The sequence below is a fragment of the Pinus tabuliformis genome, chromosome 5_1, assembly GCF_031772625.1.
Source record: "Pinus tabuliformis cultivar Carrire ecotype Pingquan chromosome 5_1, CPIR1, whole genome shotgun sequence".
NCBI lineage: Eukaryota > Viridiplantae > Streptophyta > Pinopsida > Pinales > Pinaceae > Pinus > Pinus tabuliformis.
Window position 1 is genome coordinate 844,277,895 of NC_142305.1, and position 23,550 is coordinate 844,301,444.

A 23,550-nucleotide genomic window follows, 5' to 3' on the forward strand; every position below is an offset into this window, starting at 1 on the left:
GCCAAGGAATGAAAAGGCGTGATAACACATGCCAGACAATGTCAATGCATGTCGAGGAGTGTTGGGGAGTGTGAGGTCATCACAAGGGAGAACTAGGTCAAAGTACATGGAAACAAATGAATAAGAGTGTCTTCCAGGTGTCCCAAGTACGAACTGTATTAGGATAATTTCATAATAGGACTTGCAATAGGTAAGCGTATGATTACAATAAGGGGGTGCAAAAAGAAATTTTAGACAAAGGGAGACTTTTTTCTGGGGACAAAGCTATTTTTTCAATGACTTGGTTGGGTTCCAAGGTCACAAAAAAAGTAAGGCTATCTATGAGGGCATGACAACTAGGGAGTGCCAAGGTGTGCAAGGAATGCCAGGAAGTGATAAAACATGCTAGAAAGTTCCAATTCATGTTAATCATTCCAAGACATGCCAACTGCTAAGGGATGCCAAGAGGTGTCAGGTGCTAGGGTGTGGTGCCAACGCATGCTAGGGAGTGCCAGGGAAACACAAGGGAGGACTAGTTTCAATTACATGTAAATGAATGAATAATCGTGTGTGATAGGGAGTGTTAGCAAGTTCTGGGTGTGCTAAGGAGGCATTGACAAGGTATGTTAGGTAGTGTCAGGGAAACACAATGAAGGAATAGTTTCAATTGCATGGAAATGAATGAATAATAGTGTATGAGAGGGAGCATTAGCAAGTTATAGGTGTGATAAGGAGGCATCTCTAGAAAAAAATTGGGAGGGTTTGGAGAAAATTTTGTGTTTTGGTGCAGACTTGCAATTTTTTGGCAATTTTTTGTCTAGCAGCACAGCAAGCTCATGCTTTGCTTCTTCCTCGGGGCTCCAAATGATGTAAAATAAGCAGTTTTGGAAAGCTTATGACCCCATATCAAACAAAATTTTCCCACTTTCCTGGTATGGGGCTCAGGTTTTGATAAATTTGCAAAAAAGAGGCCAAAAATCACCTTTCTGCCCCTCTCTTTCCATTTCGTTGCACACTGGGAGACACCTTGGGAGAATGGCCATATGTCAGCCAAAAATTGGTCATTTTGAGTGAAGAAATACTCTAAAGACATTTACACTCTCCTAGATTTCTAGAAAAGGCTTCCATTCTAGATTTGGACTTCATAAGGCACTCAAGAATGGCCTCCAACAACTCAATATACACCTAGAAATTTCTGAGATTTTTGTAAAATTTTCACTGTGTAATTTTTTGTAATTCCTAGTTTGACTTTCGTAAAAGTCAGAAGGGTGAAGTAGATGAATATGATGCATAAAAGTAAATGTAAATAATGGGTGGTTAGTATTTATAAGTTGTTTTGATGTAAATTTTACCTCATTTATGAGAGAGGTTGGAGTCAAAGTTAATTCTAGAAGTCACTTTTAACTTCCCTAGACATTAGGGTTTGGTTAGAACACCTAATGGAACAGTTCCTAGAGTCATTGATTCAACCACTAAGAGTGGGGAGATGTTGTTTTGGTCTTTATGTATTAGTTTCTCAGTGATAGAACATGTTGGATTTCAGACGAGAGAAATATTGTATCTTGTACTTGGATATTTTTTGGAAACCAAAGGACACAATTTGCAACTATTATCTAGGAATTAATGTGCTGTAAGTTTGTGATGTTATTTTTTCTCTGTTATAGCTTTATATGAGAGATATTAATCTTCTCTTTCCATTCATAAATTATTCAATGGTTTTCCTTACATTTTATAAACATAATTCTTTGCATAAAGATTTGTTTTGATGGAAAAATCATTATGTGTTACTTTATTTCTTCCTTAATGAATTCATGTTTCATGCTCATTAATACCTTTCGTTTCTTCTAAACACTACACTACACCGAAAAACCCTAAGATCCATCACAAAAGTAATGCTACCTTTCTCCTTTTTGTATTTTTTTTTTTGTAACCCTTTGATCCTCTGACTAGCTACCTGGTTTTTCTCCCTTATCCAGCAACAAAACCCTAAATTTTCCAAAACCCACTTGAAGCTAGCTATCTAGCCTAAAATCCTTTACATTCCAATCATCTCTTTGTTGTGATTAGAGAGATCCATCTCTGGTTTGGTAAGGCTAGCTACCAAACTAAAATCTTGGTCTGTGATTACCTTCGTCGATCTCCTCATCAACCTGGGACATTGTGGAGGATAACAGAGGGCATGAAAAGTAGGGAGTGCCAAGGTGTTCTAGTGAATGTAATGTTCCTAAGTCATGGAAAAATGTAGTGCTACTTGTAAGGTCATGACTGGAAAGGTGTGTTAGGGAATGCTAGGACATGCTAACATGTGCCAAATAGTATGAAGACATGTAAAACAAGATAAGACGTGCCAAGTGTGAAGGCATGCAAAGATGTACAAGGGTGTGACAATGCATGCCAAGGACTGTCGAGGGAACAAAAGGGAGGAACAAGATAAAGTACAAGTAAATGAGCACATAATAGGGTTAATAAGTCATCAAATTACCTTTTCCATGAGGGTCATGCTAGGGAAACCAACACTAGGTGCCAATAGGTGCCAAGTGCCAAGTGTCAATGCATTCTAAGTGCCAAATATTCCTCTGTTTCTTCTCATCTAGTTTCCAATAATTTATCTCAGATAACATTAATATTAAACCATGCCAAATCATACCAAGTCATCTCAATGCATGCCAAACATGCTAATACTTTCCAAGTGCCAATGTTTGTCAGGGAGTGTGATGCATGCTATGAAGTGGAAGAGCATATCGAAGAGTGCTAAGGTATGCTAGAGAATGCCAATGCATGCTGAGGAGTGTTAGAGAGTACTATGACAACACAAGGGAGTACTAGATCAAAATTCATGGAAGTGAATGAATATAAGGGTGCGTCAGGGAGTGTTAATGAGTGCTAGTTGTCATGCCAAGGAGGGAGTGACAAGGTATGCTAAGAACGGGTAAGGCACACCAGGTAATATCAGGGAATGTCAAGAAGTGCTAGAGTGTGCTAGGTATTTTCGAGGTGTGCTAACATGTGCCAAATAGTGCCAATGCATTCCAAGTGCTAAGACATGCTAGGATGTGCATGGTGCCATAATATGCCAATATGCGTCAGGGAGTTTCAATGCAACAAAAGGAATAAACAAGATAAAATGCAAGGAAATGAACACATAAGAGGGTTAATAAGTCGAGACTTTATCTTTTTCAAAAGGGGCATGCTAGGCACACTTATAATATGTTCCAATACATGCCAAGTGCCAAAGTGTGCCAGGTTTTAATGTTTTTCAATGCAATCTTTTGCCAAGGTGTTCTAGGGCATGCCAACACATGATAGGGGAGTGCTATGCTATGCTAGGGCATTCCAACATGTGCTTGGGCATCCTACTCATGGCAAGATGTTCTAGGTACAAATATGTTCCAAGACATGCGAGGTGCCAAGGATTGTTAGTGTACTATTCCAAAGCATCTTAAGGTGTGACATGAGTGTTGAGGAGTACTAGGTCTCTCTCATTAATAGAATTGATAGAGCTTGATTATGTATTAAATAATATGGTTCCTACACACACTAGTGGAACTTTATTTAAAGGAAACTTGCTAGATAATAAACCTAATAGAGATGAATCATGTGTTAACTCATAGGCAAACTATATTCTGATGACTTGAGGGAAATGATACACACTAATTAATTCTTAACAAATTGACTAACTATTATAACCACTATGACCTTGGACATAATAAAAAAGACTCCATAACAATGGTCTTAAATCGCTATCTTTTGACAAAAAATTTAGTAGCAAGTACATAGCTTCATCAAAAACTCATTGGAATGATCAATGATGACAAACATTTTTTGATCGTCACCAAAAGTAACCAAAAAGAGCATTGGTGAGAGTCAATAAAATATCATCACTAGAAGTGTCACCAAAAAAAGAATTAGTGATGGGCCTTTAACGACCCTCACCAAAAGTGTCACCAAAGAGAAAATTAGTGACAGGCCTTTAATGAGCCTCACCAAAAGTGTCATTGAAAATGGATTTGGTGCCAAACCTTAAAGGACCGTCACTATATACACTTACAACAATGATTTTTTAAAGACCGTCACCATATGCGACATTGGTGACGGACCTTAAATGTCTGTCATAGGCATGAAGCATCATAAAAGACTCATTGGAATGATCAATGATGATGAACATTTATTGACCGTCACCAAAAGTAACCAAAAAGATCATTGGTGACGGTCAATAAAATATCGTCACTAGAAGTGTCACCAAAGAGAGAATTAGTGATGGGCATTTAACAACCCTCACCAAAAGTGTCACCAAAGAGAAAATTAGTGACGAGCCTTTAATGACCCTCACCAAAAGTGTCATTGAAAATGACTTTGGTGACAAACCTTAAAGGACCATCACTATATACACTTACGACAACGCTTTTTTTAAGACCATCACCATATGTCACATTGGTGACGGACCTTAAAGGTCTGTCACAGGCATGACCCTCACCAATTACCCTTTTTCTTCTAGTGTGTTATATATGTTTTTATGTTAGTGCATAATTATATGTATATATTTGTAATTGGGAGCTACATTGTATGCCATTATGAATATTCATTTGGTTCATATGCAGGTCATGGTCATATTATGGTGTTATGGTTCAAAATGGAAATAAAAGTTAGGAACAAAATAAATTTGTACATTTGTAATTGTCGAAAGTCATAATCATCATAACATGTCTCAGATTAGGCTTTTGGGACATTATACAACAGTATCAACGTGATGGTTCTGATACTTAGAATGTATTGCTAGGAATATGTAAATAAGAAACGTTACATGTTTTCTACTAATTGTTTGACAAAGCCCTTAAGGAGAGAAAATGGGAAATTTTTCAAATTCAGAAATCACGGGGCTAGAAATTTCCCATATGTAATAAAATAGATTGAAGATGGGAATAACATAAAGTATTTTTCAAATTTGTAGATATATATTGGCAGTATCAGGATGATTATGAGTTCCTATAGTTGGATAGGAAAACAATTGAGAAGTTTGGTAAAATCCCCAATTTTGGGAAAAATCCAGAGGATAAATTAGCTCAAAAATTATGAATTGACAAGTATAATATATCAAATTGATAGTGGGATTGAATTAAGTGAAGAAATGGGTTGATTTAGAGTTGAGCAGGGAATTTTATGGCAAACATTTGTTTTAATAGAAATTAGGCATTATTAATAGAATTAAGAAAATTTTGAAAATTTTAAATTTTCATACTAATGATGTAGGGATGATAGTGAGATGTCAAGTGGAAATTGAGTTGATACATGGACGTGGACAGGTGTCATCTTGAAGTTCATTTTAGGGTGGAAGGACCTTGTTATTAGTAAATAATTTCCCAGCATGAAATGATTGTGGATCATAGGTCACAATCATTTTCCATCGCCAAATGTTTTCGAGACAAGTTAGTTAGTTATTGGGTGAACACTTCTACATCTAATCTTAATTTGGGCCATTGGATCAAATGAATCCCCATTGTTCGATATGTTGGAGTAAATTTGTTGGAAATAATACTAAGAGGGAGCGTGAATCAGTATTATTAAGCCAAATATTTTTCATTCCACAATCAGATTTGTATATGCTACTTCAATTAGTGAAAACTGTGTATATGTGCAACTGTAATTAAGGAAACTAGCGTATAACTTGCAGACTTATAATTTAATTTATTCCTTAGATATTGATCATTAATTTGTGAATCAGAACCATATAAACAACAACCAGGTATAGTAAAACAGAGCAGACAGTCACACACAAGAACACAAGATATAAGGTGGAAACCCAATGTGGGTGAAAACCACCTGCTGCAATTCATCTCTATCTTCTTTTAATAAGAAACTTCTTTTTACAATGGTCCTGTACTAGTGCAGTCTTATACCAATACGTAGGCTTCTACCTGTAGAAGGCTACAACCTTCTCTCGTTTTCCATCTTCTCCTGGAAGGGAGCTACAACCCCCTTAGCTCTTGTACTAGTTGAAGTACTAGTATGTAGGTGCTGACCTACAAAAGGCTACAACCTTCTCTTTTTCTTCCAGGGACCACGTTTCATAAATTTTTAGACTGTTTCCATCAATAACATTAATCAAACATCAATTACATCAGCATCAACCAATCTCCTTTGATTCAACCAAAACTGAATCAAACAATTACTTCTCTAAATGTTGTAACCAGAATACATTAACAGTAACCAGAAACCAATCCTGAACCCAAAACACTGCAGTAATAAACAGAAGTAGCTAAAACATATTTCATGAGACGTACGCTACTTCAATATGTAGAGCCTGCACGCATACGCTTCTATATTAAGGCCAACCTGCATATATGCAGTTTCGTAATACCTAACCAGCGTGTATACGCGGCTTTGCTATGCTGAACTTGCGTACAGATCTATAAAAGATAATCTATCCTCTTCAATTAGTCAGAAATCAATTATACCCAGATTATCAGATTTATATATCAATTTATGCACCAATTATAACAGATCAAAATCGCACAAAGATACTTCTCTTCAAGTCTTGAGATCTTGACCCATCAATAGAACTTATCCTTCTCCTTGCGCTCAAGTTCCTCCTTGATTCAGATCCATCTATGCACCATAACCCAATGACTAGTATTCCAGATCTTTCTCTTCATAAGATATTCAATCCTTGAGTGAATGCTTTTGCCTAATGATCTCCTTCCCCTTTTATAGTCTTAGGCCTTACTCAATACCATGGTCCAAAACCATAGAGAACAAATACCATGGACCCAATACCCGGGTTCAATACTTCGGACGAGATACCATGGTCCAAAACCATAGGTCCAAATACCAAGGACTAAATACCATGGACCAAACAATAAGTTTTCCCATATGTACACACTTTTCCTTGCATGAAAGTGCATGCATACGTATACGCGCCTTTTGATCGGCAATCCCACATGTATATGTGACTTGGTTAAGAGGAACCTGCATATATCTCTTTTTCCTTCATTCTGAGAGCCTGAACTGTGATCTGTCATTTGAGTGAGTTTCCATCAAGGACAACACCTGTGTCATAGCGCCAATCCTGTGTCATAATTACAACAATATCCCCCTTTGGACTTGATGGCAACCCCAAGTTTCTCAAATTCATTCTCCCCCTTTGTCATCAAGGGCAAAGGTTTATGCTCCCCCTGAGTACATGCTGAAATCTCTACTCTGTTGTGCTATCCATGCTCCCCCTAACTGTAGGCAAGGTCTACAAAAAGATGTTCTTCAAGAAAAAACATGACTTTATACATCGTAAATGACCTTCCTATCACCAAACATCCATCTCCCAACCAAGTGGGGATATACCAATATTGAATCATCCACCTAACCAAGTGGGGATACACCAAAAGTTTACACATGATAAAATAATAACATTACATCATCCATCCCAGGCATAGTGGGGAAACCAAAAAAAGGCTGTTATATGACCTTGATAAAAATAGAAATAGAGACTAAATATCTAAGACAAGACTAAGATAGTCATCAGAAACTAACATCAGCAGCATCTATCAATCATCATTCAGAATGACAACCATGATCTCCCTCTGCACCTGTTCTACCTGAAACAAAAACAGTTGTGAAATTGAACCAAGATCTTCTAAGATAATGCCAACAATGCATTATTAGAAGTATATGCTCCCCCTGAAACTGTGCCAGATGGTCTATGTCAGACCCATATCAGACTCTTTTCATCCTAAGTCTGGCCCCATTGTTTGTCTTCAAACCAACATATACGCGACTGTATCCACAGAAATTGGCTTATGTACACGGATACGCTTCATGAAACTTGTGTACAACTACTATTCTCTGAACCAGATAATTTCAACAGCAAGATGATGCATCAACTACTCCCAACTTCTGTCTGAGGTATTCAAATGTCTCCTTGGGCAGTGGTTTGGTGAATATATCAGCAACTTGTCCCTTGGAGGGAACATACTCCAATTTGACCTTTTGTTCAAGCACTTGTTCCCGAAGAAAATGATATTTGATAGGTATGCGCTTGGTCTTCGAATGCATGACTGGATTATTTGAAATACTGATTGCACTTGTATTATCACAAAAAATGGAGATAGGTGGAGTACAAGTGATTTGAATGTTTTGTAGTGTTTGCATCATCGAAAGGAGTTGTGTGTAGCAAGATGCAGCAGCCACATATTTTGATTCAGCTATAGATAATGCAATTGAACTTTATTTCTTGCTAAACCAAGATACTAATCTAGAACCCATAAAGAATGCACCACCACTAGTTCTTTTTCTGTCATCCACGCTTCCTGCCCAATCTACATCTGTATATGCATGAAGTGTGAGATATGTATCTCTAGGATACCACAAGCCATAGTTTTGTGTCCCTTGAAGATATTTGAAAATCCTTTTAACTACCTGAAGGTGAGTTTTCTTTGGATTTTCCTAGAATCTTCCAACTATTCCCACTACATGCATGATGTCTGGTCGGGTACTTGTCAGATAGACCAGACTACCAATCATGGATCTATAAGTTGGTTGATGTACTACTGCTGATTCATCATTTGCGCTGAGGCTGCATCCTGTTACCATAGGGGTACATACTGGCTTCGAATCTTCCATGCCATATTTCTTCAAGATCTGCTTCAGGTATTTGGTTTGTGATAGAAAGATACCTCCTTTGTTTTGTTGGATTTGTAAACTAAGAAAATATGTGAGCTCACCAAGTAAGGACATTTCAAATTCTTTTTGCATCACCAAAGAAAATTTTTGACTTATGGTTTCTTCATTGCTACCAAAGATGATATCATTAACATACACAACAAGTATTAGCAATTTATCATTGTCAATTTTTATATATAGATTGCTATCTATTGATCCTTTTGAAAAACCTTGTTGATGGAGGTATTTGTCCAAACGAAAATACCAAGCCCTTGGAGCCTGTTTAAGGCCATAGAGATCCTTTTTGAGTCTGCATACAAGTTTTGGATCATTCCCAAGGATGAATCCATCTGGTTGCTCAATGTACACTTGTTCTCCTAAGTCTCCATTTAGAAAAGCAGATTTCACATCCATTTGATATACTTTGAATTCCTGAAATCTAGAAAGAGCAAGGAACATTCTTATGGCATCAAGTCTATCAACTGGTGCAAAAGTTTCTTCAAATTCTATGCCTTCTTGTTGAGCATACCCTTTACAAACAAGTCTGGCCTTGTTTCTAATAACATCTCCATTTTCATTCAACTTGTTTTTGAATATCCATTTTGTCCCTATGACATTCTTATCATTTGGTCTAGGAACGAACTCCCAAGTGTTATTCTTTTCAATCTACTCAAGTTCTTCATTCATGGCCTTGACCCAACATTCATCTTTACATGCTTCACTTACATTTCATGGTTCAATGGAGGAGAGTAATGCTAGATAGCTTGAAGCTTCTAAAATAGTTCTTATTGTTTGTACACCTGCCTCTTTCTGCCCCAAAATTTGAGTTTCTGGATGATTCTTCTGGAAATACCTGGATGGAGTCTTTTCTTCTACCCTTATCTGTTCCTCTGGTGCCTCATAGGTTTCTTCTTCATCATTAGTCTGATTTGATGTTGAAGGATAGTCCTCATCATCTTCAAAATCTTCGTATTTTACTTGCCTTGGATTGTTTCCTACTTCATCAACCACTACATCAATAATTTCAACAATTTTTCCAAGTCTTTTATTGTAACACTTATATCCTTTGCTTTGGGAAGAGTAACCAAGGAGAATGCCTTCATCTACTTTAGGTTCAAACTTGCCAAGGTTTTCATCAGTCCTTTTGATGTAACATTTGCTTCCAAATATTTTGAAGTATTTTACTATAGGAGTCTTACCATACCAATGTTCATGAGGAGTTCGAGTGCTGTTCACCCAGACGTTTGTTTTGTTGAGAATAGTAATGATAGCAAATAAAAATTCACCCCAGAAGGTTGCGGGATTTCTAGACTCATCAAGCATAGCACGAGCCATTTGTTGAACCGTTTTGTTCATCCTTTCCACTACTCCATTTTGCTAAGGAGTCCTTGCGGTAGAGAATTCCCTTCTTATTCCATGTTCTTCACAAAAATCGAAAAATTCATCTGAGGTAAATTCGCCTCCTCGATCAGATCTGAGGCATTTGATTCTATGATCTGATTCATTTTCAACCAAGGCTTTGAAAGCTTTGAACTTTTCGAAGGCTTCGTCTTTATGCTTCAGAAGTCCTATCCAACACATCCTGGAAAAGTCGTCGATGAACAATATAAAGTATTCTTCTCCATGAGGTGACTTTTTCCTTGATGGACCACATAAATCAGTATGGACAAGTTCAAGTGGCTTACTAGTTGATCCTTCCTTCTTAGGGAAATGAGTTCTGGTTTGCTTACCAAACTGACATGATTTGCATATTGTATTGTCTGGAATTTTGATGTTAGGAAGATCGCAAACAGCCTGATATTTGCATGCTTTCCTTATCTAGGGGAAGCTTAGATGCCCCAATCTTCTGTGCCATAGCCAGTGTTCATCATTCTCGCTTAGATAGCATTGTTATTGTCCTCCCTTGAGTATGTATAGATTATTTGGAGTTCTTATGCCTTTGATCATTGTTTCTCCTATATCAAGCTCACGAACAATAAATTCATTTGATCGAAATATTACCTCATTTCCTTGATCACACATTTGGCTAACACTCAATAGATTATTCTTTAAGCCATCAACATACATAACATTTCCAACTTTGACTTTTTCTTTCAAAATCACAGAACCTTTACCTTTTATGAGTGCAGGGGTGTCATTTCCAAATGAGACCTTCCTTTCCTTTTCTAAGGCACTATATGACTGAAGTTTTTCTTTATCACCTATCATATGTTTTGAGCATCCACTATCAATGTACCACTGATTTTCCCATCCTTCCGCATATAAGGCTATACCACATCTTTTTGGTTGTGGTTCTTTCTTTCTCCATGTTTTCAAACTCAATGAAGCTTGCTCCTTTTGAGTTGTTTGCCAAAACCTTCTCCTGCATTCAAAATCTTCATGACCGAAGTTGTTACAAATAGAACATTCTATTTCATTTTCAAGAACAAAAAAGTTATTGTAGGTCCTTTTCATGATCCCAGTCATACTTCTTTGTTTTTTTGCTTCTCTAATCATGATGGTCTTGTAGGAAACACATTGAGCAACTTTGTGTCTAAAGTTATGACAAGAGAAACATTGGCCATTGAAGAAATTCCTGCGATTATCAAACCTACCGTCTAGGTGATTGTAGTTTCCATAGACATTCATTCTTGAGGCAAATTGAGAATGGTTTACCTGCGGTTCTTTGTAGCTTTTGTTCATCCTTGAAGTAGATTGCCCTTGATTTACTTGGTGATCTCTATTCATCCTTGAAGTAGATTGACCCTGATTTACCTGGTGATCTCTGTTCATCCTTGAAGTAGATTGACCCTAATTTACCTGGTGATCTGCTTTATGCCTTTTCTGTCGATTGTCAATCTGTTCACTTCTCCTTGCTGCGTCAAGATAACTTTTGGAGGTGGATGGCTTCTATGCTTGAGATGCTTCTTCAGTATATCAAAGACCTGTCTTGATTAGAGGAGAACGCTGCACTTTGATAATCTCATCTAAAGTTTCAGATCCTTTAGCAAATCTAAGATTAAGAACTTTTGTTTTCTCAATATCTTTTCTAAGTCCCACAATTTCACATTCTAACTTTTCATTGTGTTTTTCCCTTTCAGCAAGTTGGAATGTCAGAGTATCTATGATCATACTCTTTTCTTCTAAAAAGATTTTAAGTTTAGAAATTTCTTCATAGAGATCATCTTCATCTATAGCATCCAAGAAATCATCATCTTTAAAAGCCATCAAAAGTCTATAATCATTACATTGTTCATCTTCATCACTAATTTAAAATTCATCACTATCTTCATGTGTATAATAGCTCTTCTTACTTACATTCTGTTTTCTGTTCCATCTAACTGGTTCTTTACCTTTGTCAAGCTTATCTTTATGAGGACACTTGGCTGCATAGTGACCGACTCTTCCATAAGCAAAGCATTTGAAAGGTAGCTTACCTTTGAATCTTCCAGAACCCTGTTGAAGGTTCTTGATAAAGTTTGATTCTTCCTCTCTTTCTGACATATGTCCTGACTCATTGTAATCTCCTTTTCCTGAAGCTTTGAATGCAGCTTCTCTCATGTCTAATGGACCCCCTTTTCTCATTTCAAAAGCAGTTAGGATTCCGTGCAGCTGTGACATGGTAATACTCTGAAGATTCTGCTTTTCTTCTATGGCATACACCTTTGATTCAAACTTAGAGGACAAAGATCTTAGAACATTTTCAACTAAAGTAACTTCTTTTATCTCTTCACCCAAGTTTTTCATACGATTAACAATCTCATCTATACATAAGAAATAATTAGCCACACTTTCATCATTGTGCATTCTGAGAGTTTCATATTGAATTCTGAGAGATTGTAGTTTTGCATGTTTTACCTGATCGTCTCCTTCATAGCTCAGAACGATCTTGTCCCATTGTGGTTTTGAGGTGCATAACCTTGACAAATTCTAATTGAGATAAATTCCCTAATAGAGTATTGACAGCCCTTGCATTTGTTTCATACTGCTTCTTACCAGTCGTATCTGTAGGATTTGCTGATGGAAATGTGTATCCTCCTTCCACGATATCCCAAACTTTTGTACCAAGAGATTGAAGATAGGTTGTGATTCTTACCTTCCAATAGATGAAGTTGCTCCCATCAAAGATTGGTGGCCTGATAGATGCCTCTTTTTCGTAGTTGCTCATGATGATAGATCTTCCTTCAAGTGATCAAGCTTCTTCTGAAGGAACTGCTCTAATACCAATTATTGGAAATAAATACTGGGGGGGGGGGGGGGGTGAATTAGTATTATTAAGTCAAATAATTTTCATTCCACAATCAGATCTGTATACGCTACTTTAGTTAGTGAAAACTGTGTATATACGCAACTGTAATTAAGGAAACTGGCGTATAACTTGTAGACTGATAATTTAATTTATTCTTCAGATATTGATCAATAATTTTTGCATCAAAACCATTTAAACAACAACCCGGTACAATAAAATAGAGTAGACAGTCACACACAAGAACACAAGATATAAGGTGGAAACCCAATGTGCGTGAAAACCACCTGCTGCAATTCATCTCTATCTTCTTTTAATAAGAAACTTCTTTTTACAATGGTCTTGTACTGGTGCAGTCTTATACCAATACGCAGGCTTCTACCTGCAGAAGGCTACAACCTTCTCTCGTTTTCCATCTTCTCCTGGAAGGGAGCTACAACCCCCTTAGCTCTTGTACTAGTTGAAGTACTAGTATGTAGGTGCTAACCTACAAAAGGCTACAACCTTCTCTTTTTCTTCCAGGGACCACGTTTCATAAATTTTTAGACTGGATCCATCAATAACATTAATCAAACATCAATTACATTAGCATCAACCAATCTCCTTTGATTCAACCAAAACTGAATCAAACAATTACTTCTATGAATGTTGTAACCAGAATACATTAAGAATAACCAGAAACCAATCCTGAACCCAAAAAACTGCAGCAATAAACAGAAATAGCTAAAACATATTTCGTGAGACGTACGCTACTTCAATATGTATAACCTGCATGCATACGCTTCTGTATTAAGGCCAACCTTCATATATGAAGTTTCGTAATACCTAACCAGCCTGTATACGCACCTTTGCTATGCTAAACCTGCGTACAGATCTACAAAAGATAATCTATCCTTTTCAATTATTCAGACATCAGTTATACCCAGATTATCAGATTTATATATCAATTTATGCACCAATTATAACAGATCAAAATCGCACAAAGATACTTCTCTTCAAGTCTTGAGATCTTGACCCATCAATAGAACTTATCCTTCTCCTTGCGCTTAGGTTCCTGCTTGATTCAGATCCAGCTATGCACCATAACCCAATGACCAGTATTCTAGATCTTGCTCTTCATAAGATATTCAATCCTTGAGTGAATGCTTTTGCCTAATGCTCTCCTTCCCCTTTTATAGTCTTAGGCCTTACTCAATACCATGGTCCAAAACCATAGAGAATCAATACCATGGACCCAATACCTGGGTTCAATACTTCGGACAAGATACCATGGTCCAAAACCATAGGTCCAAATAGCAAGGAATAAATACCATAGCTTTCCCACATGTACACATTTTTCCTTGCATGAAAGTGAGTGCATATGTATATGTGCCTTTTCATCGGTGATCCCGCATGTATACGCGACTTGATTAAGAGGAACTTGTGTATATCTCTTTTTCCTTCATTCAGAGAGCTTGAACTGTGATATGTCATTTGAGTGAGTTGCCATCAAGGACAAAACCTGTGTCATAGCGCCAATCCTGTGTCATAATTCCAACAAAATTTGCATCATTAACCTTCGATCATCTTTGGGTTTGAAATAAATCTCCATCATTGGATGGGGTTAATCTCAGCCATTAGATATTTTAGATGTAAGTTTCTTGGTCATGGGTCAATCACTTGTGAATCCAAAATGATTATGAGTCATTCATATTGATGAAAGACAAACATTGGATCGCAACTTGTTGAATAACCCAAATGTGCAACATGCAGGAGGTAGGGACAACGTGGAAGCCTCTCTTTCATCTCTGGATAAAATGATGTCGTGCGGTGGAAAAAGAAAAAAAGGGTTAGGTGGCCCACAAATTTGAAAAAGTGAAACAAAGAGAAGAAAAATTATAAGAAGGAAAGAGGAGAGAGAAGAGATAAGGAGAAGGTGACAAGAGATGATGAGGCAATGTTAGGTGGACAAGGAGGTGACATGGAAGCACCTTAGGGTTCCAAATGGAACTAGGTTCCACATTCCATTCCATGCCAACAATTGAGTTGGTAGAATGCCACATAAGCATAAGTTTTTCTCCCTCTTCATAAGTTTTGTTTTGATTTTCTCATAATTTTCTACGTCCTAAACTTCTAGGGCCATTTTGAGGCCCTAAATGGTGTTTTCTAGGAATTTTTGAGGCTATACAGTTAAAGGATATTTCTTAGTTAGAGTGTTCCAAGGAGCTACTATGCATGCCAAATGGATATGGTATGAAAATTTTACAGCTAGATCAATGTAGCAAGGGGAAGTACCAACTCACTTTCAAGAGGCATACATTTCTCCTCAGAGCTCAGAATTGATCATAGAAGTATTCATTTGAAATATCTTAGATAGTAGAATCCACCCATGGATCAAAAATTTCAATCTAAGAACCCAAATTATTAGGGAGATTAGAAGGAATATGCTTGGTGGAATTAAAGGGGAAAACTGGGTAAATTGGTAAAATTTAGAAAAGATATAACTTCTCGGTCAAAGCTCTAAATTAGGAATGCGAATAGGCACTAGAAAGTTGAATTAACAAATCCATCTATCCACCCAAAATTGTATATACGAGCATCTAAGGCCCTAGGTAAGGACCCGTTTTCTACAATTATTACATCAATGAAATCAACAATTATGCTTTGTGAATTGTTGGTATGGGTTTTGTTAGTATTTTTATATATTTTATTTTGCATTCTTATCATTTTTGTGTCAATATGATATCTTATTTGTGTAATTTCTTATTTTGTAAAAGAGGCATGATTTTAGAGCTTAGAATTTTATTATAGCTTTGATATTTTGTATGCTTTCATTTTTTGCAATCCATGTGGTTATTCATATCCATTTGTTGTTGTCGTTGTTCTTGTTGTTGTTGTTATTATTATTATTATTATAAATGTAAGTGTTCACCCCACCCTCCTGCTTGAAAGTGAGAATCTCACACATAAACACACACACACACATACATGTATACAAATGGAAAGATTGCTCTTTGTTTTTAGTATTAATTTTATTTTTTTCATCTTTTGAGCTTTAATCATTCATGCCTTGAATTATCTCTCTCTCCCTCTCTCTCTCTCTCTTTCTATATATATATATATATATATATATATATATATATATATATATATATATATATATATAATTATTTTTGTTTTCTCCCTTTATTTTCCTTTCTAACCTTAATACCTTATATTAATCATAACTATATCTTATTAATATTATTAATTTAATACTTTCCTTATTAGTTAAGAATAATAATATGTAATCTAATTTGGTTCCTTTACAATTTAGCTTGATTATATAATTTTAAGTTATTTTGGGTTATTGTCCTTGTTTTTTAGGGTTTATTTCCTTTTTATATTTTAAAATCCTAAAATTTTTAAGTATGTATTGGTTATACCTGTCTCCTATTAATATTACTAATTTAGTAATTTATCTTATTAGTTAGAATATGTAGAACTTAATATTATTAAATTAGTATTTTAGTTTTTTTTTCCCTATGTGGTTTACAGATTCCAGAGATTGGTGACCTCTACGTCCAATGATAGAAGATAATTGAACCCGTGACCTCTCAATAAAAAAAGTACCAATTAAGGTAACCCTTGGGACTAATTAGTACTTTATATATATATATATATATATATATATATATATATATATATATATATATATATATATATATATATATATATATATATATATATATATATATATATATATATATGTATATATATATATATATTGATGACAACCCTTAGTGTGCTTGGTAACAGATCTAAGAGTAGTATATTAATTCCTACCATAGTACAAAGTGTAGAGACGACTTCTTCAATCTATTGACTCCTACATGCTTAACTCTCTCTCTCCATAAAGAGACTGTAAAAACTAATGCCTTATATCATTTTGCTTCCTTTTCCTTCAATGACTGCATCATCCTTCTGTATTTCCTAGACTTATATTGTGTCACAAAGGGCCTCTCATAACATTCTATTTATAAGGTAAAATGAAGTACATCTTATAAGAATTATTGGTGTGACCAATGTTGGTCTAGATTTGAAACGCAAGCTCATTAGTTAAGGCTTGTACTCCAGTTTCGCAAAATATCTCATGCACGATAATGAGGTTCATTCTAGGACATGCCACACCATTTGGAGAGAAAGTTATAAGTTACAAGCTACAACTTGAAGGACGCACCTTAAATTCTAATATGGATGTCATTCTGGCTTCAAGTTTCAACATAAATGCAAACTTTGTGAAGTGCAGATATATTTTTAGGAACCATCACATTTAGAACAACCATGTTGAAGAGTATAATTCAAGGGTTGGCCTTTGAAAGAAACACACCCCATTAGCACAACATGGTTATCCCATTGGAAGAACACTTAGACTGCAAGAGTAATAAGTATGAAGAATGAGTCCTCTAGGGTGATCCATGTAGGCCTAATCCCCTCTTAAGCCACAACAGGAAGGCATATCAAAGGAAAAGTTTGTGTACATAAATTTTAGGTAGCATTGTGAGATCCGGGACAACATAATTTCCCTTGAAGTTTCAATTCCATATTTTTTCCCAATACATTTTTCATAAAGATAATTGTTGTTCCCTATCCCTATTTGTAGAAACTCCCACTGTAGATCAACAGATTATGCAAATACTCAAACACAATACAAGATCTACTTCTACAACACTTTGCGGAAGCTTAATCGAATTGAGAAAGATCAAGAGAACACATATAATTGAGAATCAGAAATAAATCACACATAACACATAAGATATAACCCGAGGAAAGCCTTAGCCTAAAACCCCAAATATGTATTATCATACAAGTGGAAACCTTTTTCAAGTTACAAAAAGAATTAGCTCTCAAGCTATCCTGCTCTCTCTACAATCAAACAATACAGCTCACAGACTAAATAGACATAGTATATGTCCTCCTCAAGCCCTCCAAGCCTCCTATTTCCTTGCCCAGTTTTTCTTGGGGTCTAGTGAAGCCACATGTGTGAGTTGGCCTCATCACACTCACTAAACTGAAGAAGTAACTGTGCAATCCTCAAGGAAATAATTCCTTCTACATGCAAGGAATATTCACAATGGAATATTCTAGCAATTGATAGTACACTGCCCCTCCATCTAATCTCAACTGGGCCTCTGTCTAAAATGACATGCATGAGTTATTCATGAGAGAATACTCAGTTATCTGAAGTGTAGTAGTTACATGCATGCAAGCATTAACTAACTGAACTTACATTAATTCAACAAACTGTTTGAATTAATCTAATTGGACTTGACTCAATTAACTAAGTCAACTAATTACAACTCAATATTAAAAATCATCCTTATCTCTTTAACTAATGGATAAATTCCTCAATTAATGGAGAAACTGTTGCATGTCCCCACATAGACTTCATGTTTGATTTTCCTTAACTAATTAACTCAAGATGAATTAATTAATCAATTTACAAACAGCTGCTAAGATCAAATTCGAATTTTACTTCACTATTTTAGTTTAGGGACTGACTAAAATAGGAAGGTATCGCGAAATGCTATTTATAGAATGATATTTTTAGCACTTCCATTTTTCCATCCATTGCTGCTAAGATCAACATTGGCTGAACTGCTATTTATAGCAGTGCTATTTTTAGTAATTCTATTTTTAGAATTTCTTGTTGCTATTTTCAACACTCCCTCTCAACAAGAAAGGGATTATCAGCAACCCCAATCCTATCTCTGTAGAACTCGAACTTGCATTTTAACAATGCCTTAGTCAAAACATCTGCATCTTGTTCCTCGGTCGAAACATACAGCAACAACATGATCCTCTTGACCACACAGTCTCAAAGATGGTGATACCAGATATCTATGTGCTTGGACCTGTCATGAAAAACTGGATTCTCCGAGAGTTTGATACAACTCTCGTTATTGTAGTAGATCACTGTAGGATCCATCATCTGACCAAACAATCCCACTAGAATCTTCCGCATCCAATGCAGCCTAACTAGCAGCCATGTATTCAGCCTTTGCCGAGCTAAGTGCAATAGATCTCTGTTTCCTGCTATACCCAGAAACTGTAGCTGAACGAAGGTTGAAGATTCCTCCAGAAGTGCTCTTCCATTCTGATGGACTCCCTGCCCAATCTACATCTATGAAGCCTTGAAGCTTCACTCCCTCTATCTGTCTGTACCATAATCCCAATTGAGATGTGCCTCTGAGGTATCTCAGCACATGCTTTGCTGCTTTCCAAAATAGCTTGGTAGGCTGAACCATAGCTTGACTCAACTAGTTCACCGCAAAGCATAAGTCGGGTCGTGTGTTCACCAGATACATCAATGAACCCACCAGCTGCTAATAAACAGTAGCAGCTACTACCTCACCTAAAGTAGCATCCCCCTTCCTCCAGTTCCCAGCTAGAGGAGTCTGCATGGGCTTGCACTTCTCCATGTGAAAGTGCCTGAGTATATCATTGGCATAATTTCCTTGAGACATAAATACTTCCCCATTTTTCTGCCACACCTCCATGCCTAGAAAGTAGTGCATAAGGCCCATGTCCTTCATCTCGAACTCTCTTGCAAGGTCCTCCTTGCAAGACTACATGAGTTGTTCATCACCTGTCAAAATCAGATCATCAACATAAAGAACAATGATCAATGGTTTACCTTCTACCATGATGTGGTAAGGGTTCGCATCTACTTCACTCTTGGTGAAGCCCAAACTGGTGAAATAGTTTTCAATCCTAGTGTACCAAGCATGGGGTGCTTTCTTCAGCCCATACATAGCCCTCTTGAGTCTGCACACATGTGACTCACGATCGAAGGTTTCGAAACCTTCTAGCTGCTCAATGTATACCTCCTCCTAAATCTTCCCATTGAGGAATGTTGTCTTCACATCCATCTGGTGGATCTTCTACCCCATCTAAGTTGATAGTGCCAACATCGATCTAATCAATGAATACCTTGCTACGGGAGAAAAAGTCTCATCGTAGCCGATCCTCTCAACCTGTGAGAAACCCTAGGAAATAAACCTTGCCTTATGTTTCTCAACACTGCCATTAGCTACCTACTTTACCTTGTAAATCCATCTGGAACTCACCACTGACTTGCCCTAAGCCCTTGGGACAAAATCCCACACACTTTTCTGAATGATAGAGTCATCCTCCTCTACCTTTACATCAACCCAGAATGGTTGCTGCACTACCTCCTCGAATGAAGAAGGTTCAGTATCTACACACTCCCTAACCAAGGCCATGTACTTAGTGTACTGCTCGGGCGACCTCCTCTATCTGCACTGAGAAGATGGTTGTCCCACATTCTCCCATGAATCCAGCATCAACCTATCAGCTTCCCTTGAGAGTTTCCGCCCATCTATGGAAGTATCAACATAAGTGGATGTCTCCACTCCTGGATCCTCTACATGCAGCTGCTCTGCATTAATCTGAGGCTCCTCATCTGTTATCACTGAAAATTCTGTTGCCAAAATTTCTCAGACTAGCTTAAGGACAAAGTGTTTTCGCAACGCATAAATCCTTTAGCAGTTTCGCAGCGCAACCTGTTTTAGTGATTTCGTAGCGAAAAACACCGACTTTGCACTAACTGCGCTACGAAATGGGGAATTCGTGCTGATCCATAGTACATCTCACACCAGCTGTCATATTTTCTGCAAGAATTTTACGGGAATAGCATGTGTAAAGTCTTACATGTCGGTCTTGACACGTGCAGGCTCTGTTGGCATCAAAGGGGATAGCGGTAATATAAATTATTATGAAGTCGAATGGAAGTCAAAGTTGCCTTTGTCTGCATATGTATTCTAAGTGTGGGAGTATAGAGGAAGGTTTCCAAGTGTTTGATGAAATGCCAGAGAGAGATGTAGTTGTATGGAATGCAATGGCTGCAGGTTATGCTCAGAGTTCTCGAGGTTTCAAGTGGAGGACCTTATTAGCTCATCATTCATGTCTGTATCTTGTGGTTTACTTGCTTATGGAGACGAAGAGGATCAAGACCACGACTCTGATGCCGACGACGACTCCGATGATAGCCACGATTCCATGCACACCTTCACTGCCGCTCGCTTGGACAACGGCGCTGCTAATTCCCGCAATCTTAAACCCAAGGTTGATGCTGCTGGAGCTGCACTTGCCACCACTGTTAAAACTGAACCGATTCTTGACACAGTTAAAGAAGAAAAGATTAGCTGTAACAACAACAACAGTAATGTCTCAGCCAACAATGCTCAAGTTGCTCCTTCCGGTTCTGCTCTTTTACCCAGTTCCGTGAAAGAGGAAGCTAATAAGCTTACTTCCACTGATAACATTCAAACCAGTGGAGCCTATTGTTCTAGAGAAGAATCACTCAAGAAAGAGGAAGATGCAGGCCGTCTTCAATTCGTGTGTTTTAGTAATGATGGAATTGATCAACATATGATCTGGCTTATTGGATTAAAGAATATATTTGCAAGGCAACTTCCCAATATGCCAAAGGCGTACATTGTTAGACTTGTAATGGACAGGAGCCACAAGTCAATGATGATCATCAAGCAAAATTAAGTTGTTGGGGGCATTTCTTATCGCCCTTATCCTAGTCAGAGATTTGGAGAAATAGCTTTCTGTGCTATTACTGCGGATGAACAAGTAAAAGACTATGGGACAAGGTTGATGAATCATTTGAAGCAACATGCTCGTGATAGGGATGGGCACGAGCACTGCAACTAACAAAGAGGTGCTTTCTGTCATTCATCATTGAAGGAAATTGATTTTGGGCTGTCTGTCTTTTTCAAACCTGGTTACGTGTTCACTGATGTGGTTGGAAGCCCATACTATGTTACCCCGGAAGTGTTATGCAAACGCTATGGTCCAGAGGCAGAGGTGTGGACAGCCGGGGTCATCCTATACATCTTACTCAGCGGTGTTCCACCATTTTGGGCAGAAACACAGCAGGGAGTTTTCGATGTTGTTCTACGAGGTCATATTGATTTTGATTCAGAACCATGGCCCACAATTTCTAAGAGTGCAAAGGATCTTATCAGAAAGATGCTTACTTCAAAACTATCTGAGCGGGAATTATGAGCGCCTGACTGCTCATGGAGTTCTATGTCATCCGTGGATATGTAAAGATGAAGATGGGTACCACTGTATCAAATTTTTTGTTTTCTCTGTGGTCAGAGCTCCAGGTGAAAAAGTTTCATGTTTCATTGCATCCTATTCTGTTTCTGATCCAGTGGATTGAAGCCCCTGACCCTGTAACGAAGTTTTCATATGAGTCGGTTAGAATTAAGAGGTCTGCCGAGTTCGGGAAGTTTTGCAAGTGTTTTGAAGTGAAAACTGCGGGTGGATTGACCAATCATTGCAGATTTTGGGTTTTGGAGATCACTTAAAAGCATTGACCAGTTGCAAATATGAACTATCTCATTGGAGCGTTTAAGCTACCTTGTATAATATCTATCACCTTTTCTGATGGGAAAACTCGTAAGCAGGCTACTGTAAAGAAAGGAAATGGGCAAACTGCCTTGGTGCCTCTTTTTCGAAGCCAAGAAAATGTTGTTGTAGAGGTTTTGATAGAACCTGTTGCTGGTAAAAAAGTTGAGCATAATGGTGTAAAAATTGAGCTTCTAGGCCAAATAGAGTTGTATTTCGACAGGGGTAACTTCTACGATTTTATTTCCCTTGTTCGGGAGCTAGATGTACCTGGTGAGCTTCATGATCGTAAGACCTATCCATTCGAGTTCTCCACAGTTGAGATGCCATATGAGTCATACAATGGTGTAAATGGGAGGCTAAGGTACATTTTGAAGGTTACTATCAGTCGTAACTATGTCAGTAACATTGTCGAGTACCAAGACTTCTGGGTGCGGAATTATACACCACTTCCAACAGTTAACAACAGCATCAAGATGGAGGTCGGGATTGAGGATTGCCTACATATTGAGTTTGAATATTTCATGACAATCAGCAAATAGCAACTCAGGAACAAGAATCAACCAGTAATCCTGAATGGATACAAGGAGAGCATTTTGTGCATCAAGCCCTACAAAATTTCAGATTGTCATATGCATTAACAAACATAACTCAGCAGTTTCGTAGCGCGCTACGAAACTGCTGTAGGTGGTGTTTTCAATGCAGAAAAAGCAGTTTGAACGGGAGTTTTGAAAGAGAGACACCTGTCCATCAATACAGCCTACAGCTCATCTGGAGACATGGCAGCGTTCCATATCTTGGATTATTCAAGGGCTAGAAGACAGGCTGCTGCATGTTCGAAGTGATGGACGACCAAAATGGAACAGCACATCAAGGACCGACAAACAGGGGCCTATGTTTCAGGGTAACAGAAAGATGTGTCATTAAAGACAAACATGGAGCATTAAAGGTTAATCACAGCGATCTCAGCCAAACGAAAAGGAAACCATGTGTCAAAGCTGCAAGGAGGAATCTTCTACGAAGAAGATAGAGTTAGAGTTATAATTAAATTAGAACTTTTTAGAACTTCAGTTAGTGTTGATTGTATTTAATAGGTTAGTTCAATAGCGGATAGGGGTAATTAATGGCAATCATCGAGCTCCCCTCATGCTGGAGGAGGAAGCTCGAATGAGATAGGAAAAGCACTCTATAAATAGCCAAGAGAGTGATGTAATAAGGGTTGGATGTTTTGGAGAAGACTGTTTTTGGTTTATGTATAAACAAATTTCAGTAATGCAAATGACTGTGTTTTC

General features: G+C 37.4%; 1 pseudogene; it reads left to right on the top strand.

Moving 5' to 3' along the window:
- The first annotated feature begins 22,079 nt into the window (after positions 1–22,079).
- Positions 22,080–22,800, top strand: LOC149167498 (vacuolar protein sorting-associated protein 26B pseudogene; annotated as a pseudogene).
- The last annotated feature ends 750 nt before the right edge of the window (positions 22,801–23,550 follow it).